The sequence below is a fragment of the Tauraco erythrolophus genome, chromosome 8 (genome assembly GCF_009769465.1).
Source record: "Tauraco erythrolophus isolate bTauEry1 chromosome 8, bTauEry1.pri, whole genome shotgun sequence".
Taxonomy (NCBI): domain Eukaryota; kingdom Metazoa; phylum Chordata; class Aves; order Musophagiformes; family Musophagidae; genus Tauraco; species Tauraco erythrolophus.
In genome coordinates, this window is record NC_141472.1 from 4,315,469 (window position 1) to 4,333,855 (window position 18,387).

The window sequence follows — 18,387 nt, forward strand, 5'->3', positions numbered from 1 at the left end:
TACAGCTGGAATTGAAACATCACCTCTGGAAGGTCAACACCACAGCATCAATGCACTGGGCAGCCTCCATGCAGTCCCAGCAGCTCCTGGCACACGAGGACCTTCAGGGACTTTGGTCTCACGAAGAGGATGGGTTTGGCAACACTTCAGTCCCCACCAGCTGCTCTGTCAAAAGTATTTTGCCATGCAGCATCCCTACAGCTGAGGGAGAAGAATATTTTCCCCTTCCACGCTACTTTTCTCTGGTTTTCCACCAAGGAAACAAACCAGTTTTGAAAGACTGAAACGAGACCGAAACCAAAATGATTTTGCTTTTCTCACAAATCCCCCTTGCCGTTTTTCTGGTGGGGAAGATGGAAAATTATATGAGAGGTGGAAAGTAAATGCATGAAAACCTGGGAAAAAACCCTAATTTAATCAAAAAGAGCTGAATTGCCATGCCTCTCCTGGGGTCACCTCATCCCTCTAAGCCTCTTGCCCTGCAGCGATCCAGATATTTGCACACCTGCTCATGCTGCAGACGTTGGGCTTTCCTGCAGCGTGATGGTTTAAACCAAAAAGGCAGAGGTTGCAGATGGAGGAAGGGGAGAAGAGCGATTTGGAGTCCTCCAAAGATAAATACTGCCTTGTGGAAACTCGGATGACTGTGAGCCTCTCGCAGCTCATTGCTCCAGCACAAACGAGCTGGTGGTCTCCGTGCAACGACGGGCAAACATCCAACCTGCAGACCCTCCGAGCCAAAACGACAGCAGCTGTTGAACGTCTGAGCAGTGTCTGCTGGACAGGGAGAGCACCCAGGCTTGGGACACACGCACAAGTCCTCGCTGGCCCTGAGGGAGGGCAGAGAAGGCTAGCACTATTTTGTTGGTGCACAGTAGCCCACAACATGATGAAGATGGTCCACTGGATGCATGCCAGCCATCCCCTTGACAAACTGCTGGTTTTCTTTTAAGGGTAACACAGCTTCCCAAGAGAAGAGCATGCAAAAGAAATCAAGGGCCAAGTCCAAGAGCAGACAGGGCCCAGTCAGCCCAGCTGAAATTCTGGTGTCACACCCAATTGGACTTCATCCCAAGACAGATGTGTAACTCAATCAAGTCAAGCTCCAGTACATCAGCCGGGTGGGCCATTCCACCTCAGCCAAGCCCCCCAAGATCGCACCACCAGCAGATGGGTTAGTACTGCCTACGGCTCTTGGGCCAAGCCAGTTACAGCTGCTGCATCCATCCAAGAGACACCACCGAACGACCAGAGTGATTTTTCCAACCTGTCACCAATGCATTTCTCAGTGTATGGAGATTTCCGTAACTTTTCACGCACATATGGAGATTTTATTTTTCCCTTCTTTTTCAATTACAAGTTTCATTAACTCTCTGCTCCTCCTGATTGACTAGCTGAGGTTTCCAGGCTGAAGAAATGAAGAGGGAAATAACACAATGATCTATTACCATTTACAGCTGCCACAGGATGATACAATACTTAATCAGTTGTTTGTAAAATGCTTTCAGTAGCAGGAAAAAGAAAAACTGAAAAAATAGCAATCCTTTGCTGAAGATAATTTCCACCCCATGTCTCTCTCAATTCTCTTTTAAAGAAATGCCTGGGGAAGTGGAGGTCCTCGAAGTGTGTCGCACTGATAATAGCTCTAAGTTCTCTGCTAGAGAAGGCTCCCAAACTGCCTCCATCAATGCCATTGCTGCTGGCCCATCCTGCCAGTCACCAGTCCATGGGGTCGCTTCTCTTCTGGCCACTGCAGGCAAGAGAGTCACCCTTGAGGGTCAGGAGATCTCCCTCTGGCTTCTCCCAGCAAGGAAGCACCAGCTGTGGTGGGCCCTCAGCAAGACGGGGTGTTATTTGTACCAGAGCCCATGCCCTGAAGTGAACCCCTTCAGCCCTCCCAATGGTTTCCCTCAGGTTCAGAAGTCCTCTCCGGTCAGCTCTGCCCATGGCAGAGGTGTTTAGTCAGCACTCCTCGGATAGGCTTTTTGAGGATAAAGCCATCAGACCCGCTTCTGACAAGACCAGTCCAATGAGATTTGTTGACCTGACGCAATCCTGCCAGGACTGACAGCTCTGTGTAGCTCTTCCTCAAAGAGAGGGACAGCAGATGGGTACAGATCCCCGAATAAGACAGCCTCTCTGCTGAAGCATGAGAGGAGCAGCTCCAGCTCACTGTCAGCCATCACCGCTGTGTCCCAGCAGCGTTAGAGGAACTCGGCTGGTCCCACACTCGCGCGTTCCTCCCTGATAACACCTCTCCGCTCCCTGACTCAGCCCATGTTAATTGTGTACGACCACCAATTGTCTTAAAGACCACCCAGCTTGAGCTGCAAAGCATTCAGCGATGGATAAAAATAACAATTGCATTGAGCGAGGCTACGCTCTTTGCCAAAAAGATTAGCAGTGGGAAAATTCCTCCTTTAGGGAGCTTTGCAGCCAAGGACCAGCCTGTAGGGTTCATGACCGGCGGCATGCCCCACGTACGCTCAACAGCTATGGGGAAAACGTGGGAAGAATTACGAGTCTGGTGACTTCCCCTAAATCTTGCTTTTGTCCTCGTTCCTAAAAGGGAGAGTGTGGTCAGGTCAGTGATCCCAGCAGGGAACTGGCACCGAGGTTGACTTATCAAAGATATTATAGGGGGAGGTGGTGATGGTACAGGAAGGCTGTACCAGTCGGAGCATCATCTTTCTGTTCAGCCCACTTTTCGTTAAAAAAAAAAAATAACCCAAACCAAAGAGAGGATCTTGCAGAAGGAGGAAGAATCACATAATTTGTTTGTCAAACAGATTCCAACTGAGCATCTCTAAGCACGGGTCCATAGGTAGCCACCCCAACGCGCCCCTGGAGAGCGCATTGTGTAATGAAGAGCCACAAAAAGGCAGGAGCCAAACTACGGAGAAAAACATTCCCCAGAGATGACAGATGAATAGTGACACCTGCACCCCCTTCAAGTATTTTTACCTCTGCAGAAACGCAAGGAAAGGAAAAATAGGCTGGAGACTTTTGTTAGATACAAGTGAATAAACCCGTCACTGTGCTGACAGAGATGCACTGCTGTAGTACCCAGAAGGGTTATCATGACCTTATCCATCACCTAAAAAGGTGAATTAGATACCTAATATCTTTGCTAGCTCTCTTCAAATCAAAAGATTTGGAAATCTTTTAAAAATGTTTCTCTTCCTTGGGTGTCTCGAAGTCAAGGACTGTTGAGTCCAGCCTGTTTAGAGAAAGTATTTGAAAGAGTCAGTTGTTCTCTTGTTTGTAACTTTAACGATCCTGTTAGAAAAAGGATCTGACGTGGGCACAGAGAAGCTTGTCCTCTACACAACCAATTGTCGAGTGTTAAAAATTCCCTGTGGGGCTTAAAGCACATGTCCCTTCTCCAACTCTTCCCAATACTTGGTCTCAAAATAATTCAGGAAAGTTTAATATATGGTCTTATACATAGTTTTACTGGAAAGGGCACTTCAACACTGGGCCACAGAGGGCTTTGCACTTCATGCACAGAATTGGATTCGTCTGGCTGCCTTTCATCCTTTAAATCTAATCAATGGTTACTTGGCAAATTCTACAGTGCAGTGTGGACGTCACCTTTGTGTCACATAAAAAAGACAGACATGTCACATCAGAAACACAGCAAGGTCTTGCAGAACCATTAGCCTAAGATGCAGAAGCCCACGCATGCACGAACCACTCACGTTTTTTGTTTGTTTTCTCCTTTTCATAGACGATAGCGTTCTCTTTCCCCATCTCCAGCCAGTTTCTAATCACTGCTGCGAAGAAGCCTTGACACCTTGCAAAGGAACAATAAAACGTTGGGACAGGAGAGCAGGCAACAGTAATATGTAATGATCAAAATAATTTCTCTGAACCTCAGACCATTAGGAACCTGCCAAAAATTCTTCCAAGTGAGTTAAGAATTGCATGGGATGACAACTGTGTCTAGATAACCATGACCAAAAAAGCCCCTAAACACCTTTCAAATTAATAAGTTCCCCTCCTCCCCCAAGTCTTTTTCTAAGAGCCCCAGGGCCCAGATTTCCTACTTTTGATTGATTCCACTTCATCACATAGCTTGTTAGTCCCTAGCAAGCACCCCGAATTAATAGGGTTGCTGCATCGTGCTTGACCTCCTTTGGACTCCACGCATGGGATCCAGTGATGATGCCACCCAGCCAGATGTTCCCAGCGCCTTTTGAAAAGGAATGCATCCCTTTCTTTTACTGGACACCCTGGCAAGAAAGCCCACGTGGAATGTAAACTCTGTGTACAGAGATATATATTTTCTCTCACTGTTTATAAACACATAGAGCCCAGTTCTTTCCCCACTAGGGTTATATGAGCCCAGAATTTCTCAACGTTGGAGAACATACTCCTGATTTACACTGAAGTGAGTAAATTGTTTGCAGGAGAAAAAATAGATCAGGCAAGCAATTGCTGCTTTGCATATAGATTCGAATACACATACAACACAACATTTACATTACTTGCAATAAACAAACTTGCCTCAGTACCCACAAAAGCAAACTTCACATCCAGAGGGAAAGTCAGGGAAAAATACCCCCCATCTTCCCCAGAGGGAAAAGGGGCTGCTCAGACATGGAAAATGCCCTTGGCAACACCTTGATTTGGAATCTACTTTGACATCCCTGAGCAAGCTCTCAAATTTTCGACAAGAGCAGGGCCAAGGTGTCACGAACCGTGCATCCCCAGACCTGCAGAGGTGCTGCTGGCTTCTCACCAGCTTGTTCTTGCTCACCTGTAGCTCCAAGCTCCCTTTCCTTGCTGCTCCTCCTGCCTTGCTCCTTGGTCTTGCTCTGCTCCATCCCACGTTTGCCGCCCCACAGAACCGCAGGCTGGTCCCAAGAGCCACTGAAGGCAGATTGCTAGACTGGGTTTATCTTCTCCCACCCAACTGCTGGCCCAGCCTTCAGTCCCTGCAAAACTACCCTGTGATTCTAATGGAAGCAGGCATGGGGGTTTTGTTCATGGGCTAAAACGCCCAAAAATCAAAGGACAGTAATTTGATAGTTGGAGTGCATACGAGGTAGTAAGGATGGTCAGCATCAAGTGTCCTTACAAGACATTAGAGAAGCCACTGATGTTTTCAAAGAATTTATGCTATTTGCAAGACTGAGCTCTGCTAATGATGTATTTTCTGGCCCCAGTACTGTTACTGTTGAAATAACGTGAATGAACTGGTAATGGAATGAAGTATTCTATATATAGGTATGTTTACACCCACACATATTTATAGATGTTTACACCCACACATATTTATAGATGTTTACACCCACACATATTTATAGATGTACACAGACACATATAGGAGGGGACAGATAAGTATCTGTAGTTCACAAATGAGCAGTTTTAGGAAACCACAGGACATGAAGCAGAATTTTGTTTAGAGAACAGTTTCCCCCTTCCTCCCTCCAAGAAGAGATCTCCAACATCTGCTGCCCATCGCCTTCCAGCCAAGCCAAACGGGTCACAGGAGCGAAACGGGCGCTGCACAGAAAGGTCATGCTTTGGTAAGGTGCTCCCTTGATTTCGGACGGATGAGGAGCACTAACTGTGCTCATCCCCTGCAGCTTCTGCCTGCCAGGGCTACAAAGGTCTGGCAGGGTGCTGCTCCTCTGCCACGTCGATTTAAAGGGTTGGGGGTACCTCTCACAGCCAAAACGAGCCAGAGGTAGGTTTAATGACCAACACTGGACCCCTCTCCCTCCATCCTCAGGAGCCATTTCATGACTGTATCTGAATATGGCTGGAGGTGCCTCGCTCCTTTTATCCTTTTTTTTTAAAAAAAATAATCTTACAAAGGGAATCTGGGATCATCGAGCTTAATAAAGCTTAACAAGTTTAGAAAAGCAGAGGAGGGCAGAAAAAGAGTAGATAAACATACATATGTACACACAAACAAATCGAATCCCAGAAGGAGGAGGAAGGAAAAGCTGTATTACAGCAAAGGAGCCCTGTTAGCCCAAGACACATTGTCAGGAGCAGTGCAAGACTGGATCATGCAGCTCCCAAGTGTCAGTGCAACCACATGTCTGGACAGCATCCCTCCAGGAGCAGGCAGAAAAAAATCCAACTCCTTTAATGGCAGAACTGGACCAAATTGGTTTCTGAGAGGGCTCTCGTGGGGAGAGCACGGACAGGGTCTCTTTCCATAGCCCAGGGACCTGTCTCAAGCTCTGGCTCAGGCCCAGAGAAGCCCCAAAGTCAAGTCCCACGTTGGAGCACCCACCACCACTGTGCTCGAGGGACCTCTCCGGGAGCAGCACGGACGCGGGGCTCCCACCCCTCCCTCGTGCCAGGGTCCCTGGCCCCTTCATTCAGTATTTGCCAGGCAGCATTTGAAAAGCACCCGATGGGCAGCGCTCAGCAGAGCCTTTTGATGCCTGCAGGACCTTAACGCTGGAAGAGTTTGGGTGGCTTCTTGCAAACGGACTGCTCAAAGACTGCTCACAGCCGAGGGACGCAGGGCTGGAGCAGTTCAGCACGGGAGGTTGTAGGCAGTAGCACCACCAAGCCCAGGTGAAGCCTCTCCCCCTGCAAACGGCACTGCCAATGCATCCCCCACTGCACACGCGTGTTGGCACAGGTAATGTGCCCAGGGCAGCAACAGTCTGAATATCTCAACATCTGATGGCTTCTGGTGCTGCATGACAGCAAAATGGATGGCCATCAGCTGGAGGGAGAGGGCCACCAGCAGCAGCAGAGATTACATTAGCAAAGGCAATGGATTTAAACTGAAAGAGGGGAGATTTTAATTAGATAAAAGGAATAAATTTTTTACATTGAGGGTGGTGAGGCAGTGGAACAGGTTGCCCAGAAAAGCTGTGGCTGCCCCATCCCTGGAAGTGTTCAAGGCCAGGCTGGATGAGGTTTTGAGCAACCTGGTGTAGTGGAGGGTGTCCCTGCCCATGGCAGGGAGGTTGGAACAAGATGATCTTTGAGGTCCCTTCCAACCCAAAACATTCTAGGATTCTATAAGTACTCACTGCATCCCAAGAAGAAGAGAACTATCACAGCTTGACTTCAAGCCCAACCACTCCTTCGGGAGATCAGGCAGCAAGAAAAGATCAAACATCTTTTCCTGCTCTGGGATATTCCTTTAGGAAGGTGGTGCCAAGCCACATGGAAGCACACCCTTCCTTCACACCGAGCCACAGGGAACAGCCTCCAGCGTGGCTGCTCAGAAACCCCTGCTGGGGCTGAGCAGCAATCCAAACCATGAATCATACACGCTTAGCAAATTCCTACCATAAATGTCTGGCAGCTTAATTTACACTGGGCTTCTGCAGAATGAGAAACGGGTGCCATTTTTCCTAGGAATAAAATCAAACAAGGCATCCTTCTTCCTTCCATCATCCCTTTGAGGGGAGTCTGAGCTTTCTCTTTCTGATCCAGGCTGTCCAGAGGCATATGATGGGACAAAGATGTGAGAATAAAAATACCTCCCACTATCTATACTTATGGATACTTCTTCTTTCCAGTTGATTCTCTTGGCCCTAGCCCAAGACCCATCCTCCTTTTAGCCCAAGAGAACCATCAAATGAAGTTGTGTTGGGTGGTCTATTAAAAGTGCAGACCAGAAGATGAGCTAAACAAACACGGTTGCTGCTGTCACAACCATTTTTCCTATAAAGTTTGTTGCTTTTTTAGGGTATTTATTCTTACAGCTCCTCACAAGAGCCCAGAAAAGACAGATAAATTCTCCCACAATATATTGGGATGCGCCATGAGTCCTTGGCACCAAAGAGGATGCTCCAGGGATAAGGTGGGCACTGCAGTTAGAGGGTTATTTTGCATTATGTTTGCTCTCATAAGCTAGCCAACTAATGGGAATTATCAGGGGCACTGCCAAGCACCCCCGGAGAGGTAGCAAGCACAAACTTGCTGTGAAAGCCAGCTAGAAAGCTCCTTCAGGGGAAGTTTTCTGACTTAAAAAGCATAAAATCAAAATCCTTCCCTGGATAATATCCCTTTTGTTTAAGAGGAAAAGTAGTCCTGAAAAAGCAAAGTTTTTCTGCTGGAAAACTTGAATAGCTGAGCCCTGGGAGACTGCTGAACTCGCTTTCCACAGCCATCAGGAGGAAGGTGAAGCTGAACTACTCCATCCAGGAAAGGCCCTCTGGAAAACAAAACCTATTTGTTCATTGCTGATTTTCCTCCTCTTTCTTTACTGGGAGGAAGGGACCTTCTCGATGCAATCATCCCCACGGGGAGCAGGGTCCTTTTTTCTACTCGGCTCCACCTGCCACCAGTTTATACCCCCACGCACAAGATCTTTTCCCTGCACCCATTCAGCCCCATTTCTATGTCACACGAAGACCACTTTCTTCCAGGTCCAGCCGCCCAACGGAAACCACAAGCCCAGCGAGGCAACCTTTTGCCATTTAATTAGCGTAACTCTCCTCATTCAAATCCTCTGACCACGCTGCAGCAACGGCGAAGAGGGGAAAAAGAGCCAGAACAACGTGATTAGCTCCCCCACGCTCAAAAGCCCTTGGAGGAGGTCAGGAGCTGCAGAGCACTGAGGTAGCCAGCTACCAGAGACATGCTCACGCTTTGAGCACCAGATGTAAGATTTTGGGATATTTTTCCATGGGATGAAACAAACAGCACCACTCAAACACATGGTAGTTAAAAATAAACAAATAAATAAAACCTCTTTCCAGACCAGCTCAAGGTGGAGTGGGAGATGCTTCTCTCCCAGTTAAAGCAGGGGATGTGGGGGAAGAACCTGGCTTTTGCACGAAGCCAGCACCACACGGGGTGTTGTTGAAAAACTCTTGTCTGCACATCACAAACACCCCAAGGCTAAACATGCTGCCAGGGCAGACAGATCTCTCGCCTCCTAATTCCCTAAAACCAGGAACAGAAGAGCAGGCACCATGGGAGGGAGGGAGCAGAGCAAGGGAAAGGACCTGGATCTCTGCGAACCCAGAAGGATTCACCCCACCAAAGTGCCTACGCAGCAAACAGACTAGGACTTGAACAGGTTGTCCAGAGAAGTTGTGGATGTCCCATCCCTGGAGGTGCTCAAGGCCAGGTTGGATGAGGCTTTGAGCAACCTGATCTAGGGAAGGTGTCCCTGCCCATGGCAGGGGGGTTGGAACTAGATGATCTTTGAGGTCCCTTCCAACCCAAACCATTCTGTGTTTCCATGACTCAGCCCCAGCATCGTTTGCTCAGTGACACTCGCTGTAGATCTGGGGCAGCCTTCTCAAAGGACACACACCCCACGGGTCCTGCGTTCAGCCTACTCCCTTCTGAAGCCCACAGGACTTATGCCAGGAATACAAATAAAAGGTAAATAAATGGGCTTCTCATCCAGACACTCAGAGCTGTTTTAACTCACAAACCCAGAAAAAAAGAAAAAAAAAAAACCCTCCACCTCAGTGTTTTTGTTGGATCCTTTTTTTTGCCAGGTTAGTGAGTTAAATCAGGGTCCGACAAGCACCGAAGCCAGCACCAGATAAAGAGAGGGAGCGCAAGACTAGAGCAAAGATGATAAAAAAGGGAAATCTCCACTTTTTTTTTTTTAAGGTACAACAGTACATTGTTCTATTGCCTCCAGCCACCCCTCAAACCCAAACCTTGGGAGCCTGGAAAGAACAGGGGAGAGGAAGAGGGAAGGCACGCAAAAATTGATATGAAATCTGGAGTCATCCACTATATTTCTGCACATTGTAGGGTGCAACACACCACCATGAAGACAAGAAACCAACCAGCAAGGACGAAGTGAATTGTTAGAACTACCGACAAGCACAAAACCCAACAATTTTTCCAATGCTTTGCCTTGAAAATGGTGGGAGAACAGCCTGTTCCAGGACAGCAAGAAACAGCCAGCTGCTACCAAAGCCACCTGCCAGTAAACGCAAGGATTAAGAAAGAAAGGAAAGAGAACAAAATACAAGCTGCCCAAGAAGCAGATTCTGGGTTGGGCAGCCTAAGAGCTTGATAAAGCCAGCTAGAAGAGATAGCCCATGCAGACACATTCACTAAAACTGTCTGGAAGCATTGCATTTGGCCTCAAGATCCAAATTCCAGCCCAAAACTCTGCCCCTGGGAGGAAGAAAGCAGCCAGCCAAAAGCAGAAGGTAGAAGGCTCTGCATTTTTCAGGTTGACCCTTGGAAGCCCAACATAGGAAACCCTAAAACTCCTGAAACATCCCCAGGCACCTACTCACAGGTTACAGACAGCTGATATCTGATGATAGCGATGGAGACGGTCCCGCAGAGGCTCCCAGACCAGCTGGAACCTTTTCCAGGTTCTGGCACCCACCTGCATGACAGCTAAGCATAAAATACGTCTTCCTGAGACGAAGTGTGGAAAAGATGCTCTCTTGTAGTGCTTCCCAGGAACAAAAATTGCTAAGCTGTATTCAAAGCATCAGCCATGACATCTGCATTGGGTGGAACAGAAGAGAGGCAAAATGAAAATGATTGAGAAATGGCAAAACGTCAAAAATAAAGTAGAAGAGGCATAAGAAAAGTGTTCTTAGAGCAGCTTGTGTCTCCTCCCTAGCTCTCTCTGGTTTCACCAGGTGCACCCACTTGCCACACATAGGGGCTGGTGAAGGACAGGCCCATATCTGCCTTTCCTGCTGACTTTGTAAATCCTCCTCTTCCCTTGTCCGGACCGAGCAAATCCAACATTTCCAGTCTCTAACTGCCTGCCTTCCACCATTTGCTATGATTCCATGGTTTTACCTGTACCTACCTCCATCATGTTCCTCCTCAGATGCAGGGGCAAGAAGTGCCCTCATTGCTAAGACACAGGAGCACCAAAGCTTTCTTTTTTGGCCAACGGCACTCTCACCTTGCTTGCATCACCCTCCTCTGGGAGGCTAAAGATTTCAAAGCACGTGGTCCCAACACCCAGGGCCCCATTGCATTTGCTACTACTGAGCATCTCTTGGACCAACACCTCCTGACCTAGGTCTTGGATACCACCAGGACCCGATCCAGAAAGGTATCTTTTCTTCTGGGTTTTAGGACTGTATAGGTTCCTCTCATTTCTAAAAAAATTCCTGGTCCCTAACCCAGCAACATCCCTGCTCTCTAGGCTGAGCTCAGGCTTACCTTGCATGCACACAGAGCCTTCCTATGTGCACGTGATCAGACAAGCAAGAAGTAGACTCAGCTGATGTCCTTTGTAGCTTCATACTCATGCAAACAACCATAAAATCCTCCTCCTCCCTTTCCATCCCCATTCCCAGCCTTGCTACTGGCTCAGCTCCTGCCCTACATCCCCTCCTGAGCCAGCTCCACCCCATCGTTAGGATGAAGTCCCACCATAGCAAGCACCCAGCACTGAGCTGGCAGCCACACCAGGCAAAGTCCCTTCCTGTGGGGCAGCTCTACCAGCCACATGTTTTTTGGGTTAAGGTTGGGGTGTGTTTCCAGTAAGGGATGCCCACGCGGTCTCCTGAGCGGTACCACCATCTGGGATTAATTGCAACAGGAAGTCACACGTTTTGTACCACTGTTGGCGAGATTCAGTGCTTAATTTAACGGCATGAAAAGCTCAGAGGTAGAGTATGACTGTACCTCCCAGCCTTTCCTCAGGAGGCTTGAAGTATTCCATAAAAAAGAACATCACTGCTGCCGCTCCAGCAACTGGGGAAACTGAGGCACGGGAGGTGATGTGACTGTCCCTGCTCATCCAGCTGGCCTGTGGCAGAGAATCCATCTCTCCAGAGTTATGGTCCAGTCTGAGACTCACCAGATCAGGCACAGGGTCGTTTTCTGCAGCTACTTGTAGTGAACACCCCACGGGGGAGACTCGCTGCAGGCAGACTGCCCCGACGAAGCCGTGAGGATTCCTCTTTGACAGATGTTCCCGAGGGGAGGATTTGCTGGATTTTGCAACCTCCACAAAGTTCAGAGGCTCAGGATTTCTATTCCAGATTTAAAGGAAAAGAGATGTACTTCAGCTAAAATTAAAAGGAAAAAAAAAAAAAAGTAGTTAGCTCTTTAACAAGATTCAACATGATGTAGAAGAATGATTTTGGCTTCCAAAGCAAAGTGCCTGTTGGCAGCTAGGGCAACCGTATGTTCAGCTGGCACTGGGACATATTTTCGGAGGGTGAAACCCTCTCCTTTAGACTCCCACTGGAGCCTTATTCCATTCATCTTTGTCTTTGAGTGGAAGATGGTGAACTTTGCAAGCACAGGCTGCCATCCCGAGCAGGCTTGAAGATACCAAACAGCAGCCACCTCACGTGTCCTCACCCTGGAAATAATCTCTTTGCTGCATCCTTACGGATTTAAGTTTTAATTCCCTAGGAGAATGCTGCAATGAGGATGGTGGGGCACTGGAACAGGTTGCCCAGAGAAGCTGTGGATGCCCCATCCCTGGAAGTGTTCCAGGCCAGGTTTGATGAGGCTTTGGGCAACCTGGTGTAGTGGAGGGTGTCCCTGCCCATGGCAGGGGGCTTGGAACTGGATGATCTCTAAGGTCCCTTCCAACCCAAACTGTTCTATGATCCTGTGATTCTAGGAGATGTCTCTTTCCTGGTTCCTGGCTGGTGCAGTCCAGTTGGCAGGAAGGTCCCAAGGTCTGTTTGCACACATCAACCCCTGAATCATGTTCCCCTGGGTGCCAGCTGAGCACAGGGCGTTAAGAGATGGGATTTTCCAGGGGGTTCCTGTGTGAGCCAGGCAGCAGCAGGCACGACTGCTCTCTGGCATCCCAGCATCGCTCTACATGGACCTCTCAGATTTCATCCAGGAGAAAGGTGAAAAGCTAAACATCTCCCCCCTTGGTAAAGAGATACACAGCCCTGGAATTCCTGTTTATAAAACTGCAATCAGCGCAAGTGCAAATTAGGTAGAATCCGTCAAGACTAGGAAATTGCTGTCAGAATTTCTTTTTTTTTTTTTTTTTTTTAAACAAAAGGGGAAAAAAAAAAAAGCAAAAGCAATTTAAAACTGCTCTGGCTGCTGAGCTTTCATAAAAGCTTCCCACGACTGCACTTCTATGTCACCATGGAAGACACCCGAGATGTAGCAAATTCTCCCAAGTTAATTTGAATTATGCCACAAACCAGATGTGTTCCTTGGTGCACAGAGAACCTTCCTTTCTTCAATTTCAAGACGACTGCTGCCGCGTCCCATCAGCTCTTATTATCCCACCGCATCATCTGACGTGACATAACGAGTCGTGACACACTCGTATATCATCAGGAGAGACGGTAGCAACTCCGCTCGAGTCGGGAAGAGCGGTTACGGCACTGTTGTAGGAGCAGGTTTGATGGGAAGCTGAGGCTGAGGTCTTGACAGGAGAAGGTATTTGGGCAAGGAGAGATTCCCATTTCTGGGCCAATTAAGACCTCGCAATCAGGCAGCATGCAGGAATGAAGGTGGAATTAATCGGTGAATCGTATGGAATTTCACCCTCCGGGCTCGGCTCCCAACTTGTGGGAAACACCACAGATTTAATCAGAAGCTTTGAAAGCAGGAAGAAATCATTAGCACACCCAGCCTGGCTTCCTGCATCAGGGCACGTTGTGCTTTTCACCCAGAAATTCCTCCATCAGGCCCAATAACCCAGGGGTGAGGAGGAATCTGCCGCTGCGTGGCGGATATAATCTTGAGATAAAGTGGAGAAAAAACGCAGGAGATCCTTTGGAAATCTACTCCAATGGTTAACACCCTCTCCTCTTTAAAAAGCATTAATCTAATAGCCATTTCATGACCTCAGCTTGCAGTTACTGCACCCACTGGCTGGGTCTCCTGCTCGGTTGAGGACGCGTCTCCCAAAGCTCGGTGCCATGGAAGTGGGTGATCCAGGTGTTAGATTTGTGAAGCCGTGAGTGCAGGACCACTCAGGGACGTCTTCCAGGAGCCCTGTGGAGCTCCAAGCAGCACCACTCCCTCCTCCAACAACCTCCTCCGAGTTCTTTCCACCTCCAAGTGGTGGTTCAAGGACTGTCACCAGCCACGCTTTTCTGCTACCTTCTCCTGGATGCCCTTAGAGCCCAGGTACCAAACAATTCATGTTCGGTGCTTTTGCCTTGTCTGATTACCACGTTTCCATCCTTCTCCATGCCTCCACATAACCTAACCAATCGTAACATCAAGTTCCTCCTTCCCACTCTGCTGGGTGTAGATAACCATGACCATGGGAAACATGCCCTTCAGCACGACCTGATGTTGATTTAACAGGTTCTCCCCGTTAGACCCTACAGAGCCTCCACATAAGCCCATATCTCTCCATTTCTGCTATTCCCGTGGTTCGAACCAACCCTAAGAACACAAGAGTACGTTTGCACACCCACACTTGCAGGGCAGCAATGCACAGGGTCATGTCTGAGCTTTCCTTTAGGTAAGTTGCCATAAGAAGAGCTCAGTGCTGAGCTGTAAGGTAAATTTTCCAGACGTGAGTCCTTCTCCACATCACATTCGGAGGGGGGCGGGGGGAAGAAAGTCCAATTTTACAGCACTTCTGGTAAAGGAATGCAGAGAATGTGTCGTAAACACTTCCCCCATCAAACAGGCGGTAGATTGAGCCATGAATGTTTGAAACACTGTACTTTGGAGAACCGGTGGGAATGATTCGGAGTTTTGAGGCTTTTCCAGTCAAATTGTTCTTTCTCTTTCTTATATTCGAGATGATGAGGAAATTTTTTCTCTTCCTGATACACCATGCTGGTTATTTGTAAGAAGCTTACCAGAATTGATCAGCAAGAAAAAAATTGTGGCTATATGTATTTTTCACCAGCTCTCCTAAGAAATCACAGCCCAAACCATGTCCAGGGGCAGCACTGGGGACCACCTTCCTGCCTGTCAGACAGAAGACAGGTGTTTTCCCACCTTCGAAAGATCTTTATCCAGAAACAGGCAAACAAACAAACCAGCCAGCAACCTTTCTTCCCCTAGTGAAAACATTTTAACTATCCCAGATAAAAGAGCCAAGCTCGACAAGGCATTACATGTGCTTTTCATGAATTTTTGCAGGAGGCGGTTTCTGGACCGACTTAAGGAATGCACTTAGCACGCTGTTTCCCCTACATAAACCCACTGAATTAGCATTTCTCCCTGTGATTCTCAGCGTGATGCTGCTACGCACAGAACAATACCGGGTAAAGTAAAAACCCATCAAAAAGGCGCTCAGAAAATTGCCCAGTGCTCGGTTTTCTTCCATTAATCCCTCGACTTCGGCTGTTCTGTCTACTGACAGCAAGAAGGGTCTCCTCCAGAGTGCTCCTACGCTCATCAAAACATCTCTGGGTGCACACACAAGCCTAAACTCCATCCCTCTGTGTTGCAACCGATGCCTCGTCCAACCCCAACCAGACCTGCTGATACCCCCTCGCTTTCCAAGATACAAGCGTAGGAGGTGGCCATCAGCCAGCTGAAAACAACGGTCCCAAAGAGCATCTGGAGACACTATCCCTGCTCAGTTTGAGCTGTTATCAGCCATGGGGTTGGCAATAGCAAGAAGGGACCCCCCTTTTGACCCTACGGGTAAGCGGACCAAACGAGAGCGCGGCAGCGTTAACAAGGGGAACATAAGCATCTTGTGCTTTTATTAGAGGCCAAAGAATGTCAGCTGGGAGCCAATCTTCAGGGTCCATCCAATTATTCCCTAAAAGCATTTTATTTCACAGCTGGTCCTGTTCCTCTTTAGTACCTGGCGTCTAATTTACGGGGCAATGTTTCTTTAAGACTGGCATTAAAGTGCAGAAGTAACAATCTAGGGTTAAGAAGGTTAGGCATTATGTCCAGATTAGTATTATCAGATGACCTGAAGCAGAGGTTATATTAAAAAATGCCTTAATTAAAAAATACAGGTCAGAACCAGTTTGAGCTCCAAACCTCCGGTTATATTCACTAATTAGAAGGCTTGGACGCATGCCTCAGAGTGATGGATGAGCCGCATCTGCCTCATGGCATCACATGAAGAGATGGGACACGGCTCCCTGGGCTCGGGCAAGATCACACCAGTTTTCTTCATTCCAATTCACCTCTCTTTTTTTTCCACCCCCAGAAATTAATAGACCACAGGCATTCAGGAACCAGAAACCAGAACTAACTCCTCTTGGTCGCTTCACTCTGAACTTTGGCTCATGCAGTGAAGCCATGGCAGCTGTTTTCTCAAGAAAAGCAGAGAGACTCTATAGTTTAACACGTTATTAACTTACTGCTGAACCTCCAAAGCACCTATGCAGGAGTCAGGAGATGTGTTTTCCTTCCTTTGCCCAAGCAGAAGAGTTCTGCACCCTGGAGGATGCCCTACACCTCTGTGGGGTGTTCTCAAGGCCAACCTCTGATAGAGGTCTATGCCTTGTGCACAGGAATGCTTTGCTAGGAGACAGACCACGAGCAACCACATCTAAAGCGCATGAGCAGAGCAATCCTGAGCAAGAGGCTCAGTCCCAACGAACGTCACCTGATTTTCACGAGACAGCAGGAGAAGACACAATGCTGACCATCTCCACCCCATCCGCAGACCTGCAAACAGTTGCCCCGCCTGGTTCAGATGCAGATAGGAAGTTTGTGGCTCGGATGTAGGTTTTATCCTAGTCTCTTTGGGATCACCATGCAATGGCAAGACCCTTATCAGAACCATTAAGGACAGTCTGGGGTCCTATATAACCCCACACTCCAAATCCAGAAGATTTCGCCAGGTGGTTTGAGGTGAAACCAAACCTCTTCTCTCCAATTCCTTGCCAGAGGAAAGCAAACCCTCCCCACAAACCCCACCAGAGTGGTCATGCTTGAAACATCCGCCTGGCATTTAGAAAACTAAGAGAAACTCCGAGAAAAATCCCATCATTTGTATGCCAGAATTGGAGAAGGCCATGGAGAAGCATCAGGAGACGGGGCGAGGAGCTGAGCAAACCTTGGCTGGGAGGTGAGAGACCTAACTGGGAAGGAGAGAAAGCAAGCCCTTGCACCAGGCTCTGCACTAACTGCTGCAGGTTTTCACTTTCCACATTAAAAGTTCAGAAGCCCGAAACCAGATCGTGCACTCAGTAAAAAGCTTGTAAAAAAAAAAAAAAAAAAAAAAAAAAAAAACGCCACTCCTTTTTTTTAATTTTAACTACTGCGTATTATAACCCATTGAAAAGCCAAATAACTTGCATGTTTCAATTGTTTATCCACTGCTGTAAGCAGAGATTTGGCTATATAGCTTGTAAAGCCTTTGGGAAAACAAACTGGTGCTCTGATAGAGAAAGCCACAAACTGGAGGCCTCCTTCCAATTTAGAGAAAAAAAGCATTTCCTTGAAAAAAAGGTTTGTTACTTTGTTATTTCAGCATGCAAGCAAACCTAGCGAGCGCCTGGTAGGTATTTCAGATAAAATAGGAAGAGGAATTGTCACAGTAACGATTGATTTGTTTGATATTAATTCTGCTGTGCTCTGTCAGCGTTTCTCCATTAAAGGACATTATTCCTGTCCTCCTGTTTCATTTACGTAATGAAAACAGATGAGATGTCAAGGTCTACGTGGCGAGGCACCTCAGCCCCTTTCATGTTGTAGGAGGAGAAGGTGAGGTGGTCTCCATCCCACCACCTTATCGATCTACCCAGGACACACCTCAAGTGACAATGGCACGTCTTTATCAGGCACAGCATCAGGAGGCACCAGGCAACCAACCCCAAAGTCATCCTGCCCATCGTTTCCATCACCCTTGGTCACGCTACACAAGGAGTAACTCCATAAGCACCTCCTGCGTTCAACAGCAGGGGCAGAAACGACCTGGACCCCCCCATGGTGAGATTAACAGCCAAGCACCACGAGATCTGTAGGGCAAAGAACATCTCCATCGGCAGCAATTTGTACGGCCCCTCGCGCCGCGTGGCTCTAATCGCTGATCAGAGCCACGCGGTCTCCGGTTTGACAGATATTACACTTCTTGGTAATCCCCGTTCCTTTTGTAATCCCCATGGGCTCCAGCCCGTGCCTGGAGATCTCTACATGCAAGTGCTCGTGCGTGGCGGAGGGAGAATGGTGTTTGGTGAGAGCTGCTGACAACTGAATGCCTTAGGAGATCACCCAGTGAATGGCATCTTCCAGCCAGCGCCGTCACAAGGCTCCAGCATCCCAAAAAGCCGCAGAGGACAGAAACAAAGAGGCAACGTCTCCTTTTGGAGAGCATCGTCCGGGTTTTCGGTCCATTCCTGACACACTGGAGCACGCGCAGAGGATCAGAGCAGGCTTTCCTGCATCCCAGATTTATTGCTGGAGAAGATGTCTCCTCGGAAGCCTATGGGGTTTCTGGTTCTCATCTCCTCCTCCCCACAGCTGCCGCATCGCTCAGCGCCGCAAGTTGCGTAAATCAGCAGTAACAGCCGGGAGATGAAAGAGCAAATAGGTCATCAGAGACGTTACTGACACTAAAGGGTGAATCCTGCCCTG

General features: G+C 48.1%; 1 long non-coding RNA gene across 1 annotated transcript in view; it reads right to left on the reverse strand.

Moving 5' to 3' along the window:
- The window catches only part of LOC147528289 (uncharacterized), a 48,530-nt gene that overhangs the window by 15,716 nt on the left and 14,427 nt on the right, over window positions 1–18,387 (reverse strand). Inside the window, exon 3 of the long non-coding RNA XR_015222297.1 lies at window positions 11,744–11,954. This is a non-coding gene — a long non-coding RNA (uncharacterized LOC147528289). The remainder of the gene's footprint in view (window positions 1–11,743; window positions 11,955–18,387) is intronic.